General features: G+C 39.3%; 1 non-coding gene across 1 annotated transcript; it reads right to left on the reverse strand.

Moving 5' to 3' along the window:
- Window positions 1-1,097: 1,097 nt before the first annotated feature.
- On the reverse strand, window positions 1,098-1,176 carry LOC147489266 (small nucleolar RNA Z195/SNORD33/SNORD32 family). The gene has a single exon (XR_015203429.1). It is a non-coding gene; the product is annotated as a small nucleolar RNA Z195/SNORD33/SNORD32 family (small nucleolar RNA).
- Window positions 1,177-8,185: the final 7,009 nt, after the last annotated feature.

Consider the following 8,185-nt stretch of genomic DNA (forward strand, 5'->3'; position numbering starts at 1 on the left):
CAAGGCCAATGTCGAGCGTGCTCTCAACTTACTGTTTCTTGTTCACGGCATGGGCGCGGGCGTGCCTTGGGCAAGACCAATCTGAGCGCACGCACGCTCAGACCTTTTCACGCAAATATAATTTCTTTTTCTCCTTATGTGAGAGATAACTCCAACAAGTATGAGCCTTGAGACCTAGCAAGCCTAACAATAAGCAATCAATTTCCACAAAGGAGATAGGAACAGACTCACAGAAACAGTTTATAATCCAGTATTTCAAAACAAGCAGATTCAAACTCAAATAGATTTCCAACACTTCACAAAATACAAGTACTTTATAGCCTTAGCTCATTTGACCACCACTCAGGTGCTACAATACTTCAGAAGTTCAGATCCTTGAAATCTAGGCATATCCAGGACTCAAGACCTGGATGAAAAGAAGTAAGAAAAATAAAGTAAATGTGCATAACATAAAAATAGATCCATAGAAACCAAATGGTCGTGCAAATTAGTGTTAATTTATAGCAAAAACGCTGGGCCAATTCTAATTATGGTTCATAAATCAATAAAGGTTCTTTAGTTGAGCCGTGCAAAGTATGCACATTCATCTTGAAGGCCAACAAAATAGACGATGTACTGTATGTTAAAAGCTTCACTCGCAAAGTATGCATAAATTTAGACTTCACCACTCACCAGAACAGACTTGACTCCTAAGCAAATGTGCCAAGAACCAGAAAATTTCTTTCAACAAGATAACTAAGAATGCAAATTTGGTATAAAATGTAATAATGGTAAAAGTAATAATAAGCTTATAGAGAATATCTAGAGCAACCTGTGTCGCAAAGACCTGTTTGAACTTAATGTTTGCCATCAAAACTAGACACCAAGCCATACAGAGACTCAGCATCAGATACCTCAGGCATTTCATCTTAATTAATCACACTATCAATGCTTAACTTGAGATAAAAAAAAATTACGATATGTTCTGTGCAGTCTCAGACAAAAGATGGTGATATATTGTGTTGCAAATCATTGTTTGTCTCAGTAACAATCGGAATATAATCATCATTGATTGCATAAATTTCTAATAAAAACAATTGAAAATTTGTAAAGCAAAAGAGAGATAAGATGGTAGTGCATGTAAGAAAATCATCACTTGTTAATAAGTAATAGTGGGTACAAATCATCATTTCTCTCTTTTACGCATACTTCAAGTAATACAAATGAAGATTCCCACGACGAAGGAGACAATGATGAAGAAAATGATGACAGACTTGATAACTAGAGTAACTCTAGTAGTATGTAATAAGAGTGATATGTAATAGTTGTTATTTATTTATTTTTATTTTATGTTTTTGCAATCATGTATTAATTGTCGTTCTATTAATAAAAATTGCAATTCATTTACTAAATCAAATTGATCAAATGAAGTAAATTAGAACTTATCAAAATGATCAAATGAACAAGTCTAAATCACACAATATAATAATAATCGTTATACAACAAACTTAATATTATAAATCATCAAGTCCTCACTTCCTACATACGCCTCTTCTACCGTGAACTTCTCCTCGACTGTCCTTGTGTTGAACTCCTCATTTGTCCATGTGATGAACTTAGCCTTGTGCGATCAATCTGAGCCTGTAACTCATCAACCTGGCGTTGCAAATCGTCATAATCCACATGAGCCTGGGAAAGAAGTCTCTCTCTCTCTCAACACTGTAGGCGAATACCGAGGAGCACATGCCATCATTTACACGAATGTTTGTCTCATATCTCATACGTAGCTCATCCTGAAAAAAATTATTCATTAATAATTTATGACATTTTCATAATAAACAAAAATAATAAACCAAAACCAATAAAAATAATTACAAAAGGTATATATCCAAGATTAGGCTCTAACTGTACAACGCGAGTGTCATTAATAGAAGAAATGTGAAGGTAAATCATCTGGCCACTCGGATCGCTCAAACTGAAAACCCAAGGCCACTCTGACTGAGGGGGATCTGGCGCTGGAACAAATGTGTGTATAGGTCTATGCTGAAACGTCGGCTGTGACAGCTGGCCAATCTGAAATTCACATCTGACACCCATTTTGTTAACCGTATGAATGTTGCATGTACGACCCACAGTTGGGAGCAAATGACCAATAGATACCTTAAACCAATAATGGTAATATTGCTCATAAGTCTGTAATGTAACTAGGTCAGAAGCTACTAGCCAACTCCAATCCACGTTTCTTTTGATGACTTGCTGTAAGGTCATGTCCTTAGCCTCTGATACATGGGTAGGCGGATCAGGGGGGATACCAAAGCATGGTGTGAGCTGTTTGTAACATCTATATCCTAAATACCACTCCATATCACTCCCACAAGTGAATACCATCCTCCTATGAGAAATGAACAATGCGTATATGCAGTCATTCACGCCAATGTACACAGATGTCTGCCTAGGCCTCCAAACAATAGAAGCCTGTGTGTTAAGCTCGATTTGGGTCGTACAGAAGTTATGTTATGACTGATCTCACTGGTTAGACGAGCTCAACGAGGTTCGTGCTAAGCCCTAAGCCTAGGCCTCTCATCGGTGTACTCTGTGAGGATAGGATTTGCAGCACATAAATACTCATAAAACCATACCTTTAAGAGAATGACAAACCTTCCCATCTGGGGACTACTGACAACACCAGTCTGCCAAGAAGCCCCATCTAAACAAAGTAACAAATTATAGTATATGGCTCCACCAAAATCAATACCGCCCAACTCATGCAAGTGCTCAAAGTTGGCTAGATACCCCAAGTTAATCGTGGAATGGCCAGAAGGAAGAAATAAGATGCTCATCAAATGCATACAGAAAGCTCTTACATACTCATCAACATATGCTTGACTATCATCAAAATCAAGTGACAAATAATTTATTAAAAATTGTAACCCATCATCATTAGTTAACGGTGTAATGTATGCAGCCTTGATACCAGAAATCCTAACACCAGCACTATCATATGACTCCTCGGTCAGACAAGAGAAGAAAGTCATCATTTGGGCACAACTCTAGAATTCAGTACTACTTCTTAACGGCTGACCTAATTCTATAGTCAAACCTGATATCATACAAAAATTTAGTGGAGTGAAACCCAACTCTCTCTAAGGAAAGTGAAAAGTATGTGTACTATCCCACCATCTCTCAACTAAACCATTGATAACTCCCTAAATGTTAGTCTTATTGTAAGGTATGTCAACTAGATGACCGAAGGGAGTCGCTATAATTGCATCTCTAACATGGTCAAGTGCACCGACTTTTTTAATATCATCCCACCACGTCTTAAGCGCACGTGGAGTGCACCAAACCCGATACATAACATATCTCTGATGTACGCAAAATGAAACTAAAATTAAAAAAATAAAAATAAAAATGTACGTATTTAACTACTACTACTGCTAATATATGAAATTAAAATACATACCTGTTGTTCAAGAATAACTCTTGAGACATGCTTATCATGAAATCTCCTAGACACCGGTCTAAGATGGTTGAAATCCATAGCCTCAGCAGGAAATTCAAAATTAACTTGCTGATACTGAAGCAGCAATAGATCGTCTGGCTCAGCTCCCTGATTTCCAGCTCCAGAAGTGCTTGGTTCATCATCTCGATCACCTATGGGATTGATCCAAACTAGTGCACTATTACCACTGTTTTCATATTCCTCACCGTCACCACTCTATTTTGTTTGGTTATTATAGACATATTCGTCGTTGGAATCTATTTTTTTGTTAGAACTAGAGAAACTAGGTTGAAAACAAATGTGTGAAATGACAAAAGTCCGACTGTCGTACGACATTTAAACATGCATAGCACGCGACATTAGTAATGGCGTGCGACAATACCAATGACGTGCATGGTGGAGTCTACAATCAATTTTGCGGTCGATATTTGTGACCACTTAGAGTTGGTCAAAATTTGCGTCTGGATTCTCCAAATTTCGTATTCAAATTTGAAGAGTATACTACCACCACCTAGAGATGCCTCTAACAACTTTTTTATTTACTTTTTTCTTATTCTTGGACCCTAGGTAACCCTAATTTAAATCGGATTAATTTAATTAATGGAGAAGAAAGAAGATAGCAAACGGTGTGACGCTAGCCCCTACGAGTTGGTTGAGAAGAAGAGAAAGATGATCGAGGGATGAGAAATGCATTACTGAATTGAAGAAGAGCCCTTTATTGTCTTCCGAAAAGGAAAAGAAGGTGTTTGTGAATTTTTTTTCCTATGACGCATTGCAATCCGCTGCTACAAGATTGATCCTAATAAGAGTACAAACACTAAAATTATGGCTCATGTGTCCCCTACAGTATTCCTAGCCCTGGAATCCCCAGAGGTTTCGGTTCTGCAGCACTAGGGTCCAAGATTTATATGATGGGTGGTACGTATGGCGGAGCTGCAGGATCTGCTGATTATGATGGTTCTAGAGATATCTTCTCATTTGATTATGCTTTAATTAATAATGATCAAGATTCTTTGCTTGAGAATCCCCCTTGGCGTAAAGAGGACACTCAGTTGCTTGCCAAGAGGTATGGTCCTATGCTTGTTGCTATACATGGCAAAATCTATGTTTTTGTATGTTTATTTGACTTTGGCCTCCAACAACCCTGGGGTGAAGTTTTTGACCCAGTATCAAGCACATGCCTCCCTCTTGCCGAGCCTCCTTTTGATCCATCTAGTGATTAATTTGAGATTGTGGCCAACGAAAATAAGATTTTTTCTTGTGGGGTTCATGCCTTATACTATTTCAATGTGAACAGTAATTCGTGGACTGAAGCCTCCACTCTCCACAATGTCTTCTCTTTGTTGTCCCAATCTTTTGTACAGTAGAGATGCCATTGTTGATGATATCATGTTTACTTTTTTCAAAGGTGATGTGCTTGCTTATGATTTTGCTACTGAGAATTGGTTCGAAAGACCGGTGGAAGTTCTTAGTATACCTCCTACACAAGAGGGACACATGATTCACATTGGTAACGGAACTTTGTCGCTTCTCTGGAGCTGGTATGAGGATGACAACGATTGGCTCATCAACCCAACTTTTCAACTATCAATGGCAGCAAGCGAATAGTCAACGTTCTAAGAGATAAATCTACATTTAACTATCTTTCATTTATACTAATCTTTAATCTTTGGATCAATTCGGATAATCTGTGCACACTTTTATGTTGCAAGATATACTTCATATTTATAGATCACTTGCAGTCGATCCAGTACCAACCCGAGGGATGCAACTACCACCATGTCACACGCTTCTTTTACGGCGAATTGGTGACAATACAGATCTAGGAATCCAGCTTGCAAGTCGCTTCTTACCAAGTCAACTAAGGTGTTGGTTCAACCACTCTCAAACAGAAATTTCAGAGCATGCTAATATCAATGAGGAGAAGTGCACACTAGCACAACTCATCACAGAGCAATATCAAAACCTCAGCCAGATCTCATGCAAAGACCTCTGCCAGGTCGTCCATCAGCCTTCCATCAGCCAGGTCGTCATCAGTCATGTCATCCTCAGCAAGCTCGTCCTCCACTAAGTCATCCATCAGATCATCGCATCATCAAGTTAGATCATCCAAAGCCAGGTCGTTCTCCACCAGGTCATCCAAAACCAGATCGTCCTCCACCAGGTCATTCATCGATCAGTGCATCATCAAGTCAGGTCATCCTCAGCTAGGTCGTCCTTCTCCAGGTTATCCTAAGCCAGGTCATCCATCAGATCAACACATCATCAGCTCAGGTCGGACAAAAATAGAAAAAAGTGAATTTGGAGGGGAAAACAGTGAATTTTGACCTAAAAATGGCCACTACGGAGTTTTCTGTGGTGACAGCGTGCGCGCCACCGAGATCTTTCCGAATTGGGCTCACATGCGTGATTCTGATAACTGTAGCCAAAGTTATGGCCAAAATACTAAAACACATTCAAACTTACTCCAAGTAGCTAAAGATCAGCTCATCCTCAGATCAGCTCATCCTCAGAACAGCTCATCCTCAAGACAGGTCATCCTCATCCTCCGGTTAGCTTATCCTCAGATGGTGTATGGATGATGTAGATATCATCGATCGATCAAAACCTTTTATCTTCTAAAAAGGATGAGTACTCATCCTTAAGTATGTTAGAAGAGGTCATCCTCAAGGTAGCTCATCCTAATGCTCAACTCATCCTTTATAAGAGAGATCAAAGAGATTAGAATCCACCAATACTTTTTTATCCTCCTCCTTCATGGTTGTTCTTAGGTCATCCTCAAGATAGGTTATCCTCAAAGTCTTATGTTTATCCTATTAATATCTTCTTTCCTTTTAACTCATCCATTCAATATATTACCAAGGTTGTCCTCAAGTCACCATTCATCGAATCACCAAATAAACTCATCCTCAGATCCATTCATCCTCACACAAAGTCATCCCAAACCTAAAGAATCATCCTCAAGTCACTAGCTCATCTTAATATCAAAACTCATCCTTCCATCAGTCGTCAATTAATAACAGCAAACATAAAGAACTCTTCCTTAAACCTTAAGTCGTTCCCCTCGGATCAAGTCATCCTCAAGTCAGGTCAGAGCAGGTCTACAACCTAGAAGAAGCAACCAATATTCCAACTATCAGTTCAACTCGAACACAATCACTGTCAGTTCAACTTGTACACAAGTTGTCATCAGTTCACTGGAGCTTGAACGAACATCAATATTCATTTGTTTCCTAATACAAATAGCCCTAGATCCGACACACCGTAAAGCTCGCGTCGATGATGTCAATCAATCTAAAAAAGCTCACTCGCCATGGAGTTATACCACACACAAAAAGTTGTCAGCATATCCATTATCAATTGAAATAACAAATAAAGGGGAAGCAATACTTTGTCAAATCAAGGAATCAACAATTCCAAACCGAAAAGCCATAGCCATCTCCTTATCGGTCATCCTCAAGATAGGACAAGTTATTTCACTCCTCATTTCGGGCTAAACAACATTAACACCATCCCAAGCAAAAGGCTGCTTCTACTATCTTTAAACCGGGGGCTAGCGATAAGCCCTCAAGTCAGTCCAGACTAAAGGACACGATCAATCATAGTAATGCCCCCAAAAGGCTTACTATCAGCGCTTGAATCCAACCAAATCGGTATTTATGATCATAGTAACGCCCCCAAAAGGCTTAATATCAGCCAACTCAAATGGCATCTACGACAACAATAGCGCCCCCAAAAGGCTAGTTATCAAGTATAATGACGCCCCCAAAAGGCTAGCTATCAACCATAGTGATGCCCCCAAAAGGCTAGCTATCAACTATAATGATGCCCCCAAAAGGCTAGCTATCAACTATAGTGATGCCCCCAAAAGGCTAGCTATAAACCATAGTGACGCCCCAAATGGCTAACTATCAACCATAGGGATGCCCCCCAAAAGGCTAACTATCAACAAAAATGCCTCCAAAAGGCGTATAATCAACTTAACACCAACGCTAGGGTTAAGTTTAATTCAACTGTAATTACCACTCAAAGGCTAATTATCAGTCAAAACCAATCTATGATCTACGCACTATGAGCTACGACATACAATCTAAGCACTACGAGCTACAATCTCACACTACTACCATATCAACTCCCAACAAAGCTCTAAGCAACAAACAACATCCAACCTACAAACACAGAAAATTCAATTCACAACAATCTCTATTTTCAACCAAGTAAGACACGTAGTCTCCTTTATTATCTTTCTTTACACCACTATTCTACAAATAATGATATAAAGAAAGGGGGCTATGTCAGTACTCCACTCTCAACCACTCGTGGTAAACCACGTGTCGAGACTACAAGCAGATCGTGCTTACGACCTAAGGTCAGGTCGTCCAAATGACCTAGGAAATGTAACCGCTACAAGCTGGTCAATAATATCATTAATGACAGATCATTACTTTGTAATGGAAGGAGTAAAAACAATCATCAAGACAACAGAAAAGGGGGATCTACGCTTATAAAATGAGGCGTCTCTCCATTCTGAAGGGAGGCTTACATTCTCTCCATCTCCAACTCAATCATTCAAAATGAACTACGTCTGACTTGATTCCAGTTCATCAGAGAACTGGATATGTAGGCAACTCAGAGCACCGACCTGAGTTCAGTCAAACATCTTATACAAACCCTATTCTCCGAGATTGTAAGGTCATGACTAAA

This window comes from Coptis chinensis, chromosome 7 (assembly GCF_015680905.1).
Source record: "Coptis chinensis isolate HL-2020 chromosome 7, ASM1568090v1, whole genome shotgun sequence".
NCBI lineage: Eukaryota > Viridiplantae > Streptophyta > Magnoliopsida > Ranunculales > Ranunculaceae > Coptis > Coptis chinensis.